Source organism: Rhopilema esculentum, chromosome 5, assembly GCF_057945365.1.
Source record: "Rhopilema esculentum isolate cy_ngs chromosome 5, ASM5794536v1, whole genome shotgun sequence".
Taxonomy (NCBI): domain Eukaryota; kingdom Metazoa; phylum Cnidaria; class Scyphozoa; order Rhizostomeae; family Rhizostomatidae; genus Rhopilema; species Rhopilema esculentum.
In genome coordinates this window covers 4,052,725-4,053,727 of record NC_142819.1, presented here as the reverse complement: position 1 = coordinate 4,053,727, position 1,003 = coordinate 4,052,725, and positions in this window count along the sequence as shown.

The following is a 1,003-nucleotide window of genomic DNA, read 5'->3' as shown; positions in this document are numbered from 1 at the left end:
CGTCCTTGCTTTTTCTTGTAATTTTAAAATTTTGTATTCAGGAACGTGTATCTATATATGTTCGGAAACGAATATTCTCGGGCATAAGTTTTCTCTTTAGACAACCCAGAGCCACCTGAATCTAGCAAATTGCACATTTTTCTTATTCCTCTGAAAAGTTACAATTTACAGATTACGAAATACTCTACTTATGAAATTACTATACAATACTACTAGAACGATGCCCCGGGGAGCAGTAAGCTATGTCTACCCTGAGGCCATTACACAAAATGAATAAAATGACATTCAAGCTGCAAGTTAGGGGAACCTTGAAGCCAAATTGCACATGACGCCAACTGTGAACCTGCAGTTCTGAAAGAGCTAATGGAAGATAGGGAAATCTGGAAAGACAGAATCAGATTGGTCCGGCCAACCAGCCCAACAAGATGATGATGATGATGATTAGATGTTTTTCAGAATTCTGATGTTTTTATTCCTCGCCATGTGCAGGGTTGCAAGTCTGCACCAACACACCTTTCACCCATTCGCTTTGAGAAAGTAGTGAATAAAGGAAGGAAGTTAGTGAAACAAATAAATCAATGAGATATTTTGCGATTTGCAGAGACCTGTCAATTAGATGACTATGTTTGGCCATAAATCAGATTAATACAGAGTAATAGTAGGCCAAGATGCCCATTCGAGACTTCAGTCATAAGTGGCTTTTTTAGCAATCAGACAGTGACTTTTCCGAAACTAGGATTTATCCATTTCATCTTGGGCATAGCTGAGCTGTTTACCTGTCTGTTAAAGTCTGTTTAATGAAAAGAAAAGCAAATGTTTGATTTCAGCTAATCCTTTATCAGTATTTTGCCAGTTTTTTGTAACAAATGTGAATGTGAAATATTATTAACTCTTGGCCTAAATTTGCTCAATCGGCCTGAAAGAATTGAATCTTGTATCTCATCATTGAGCGCAAAGGACGGCATTTTGTTATAATCTAATGTAAAATGGTATCAGTGATCAC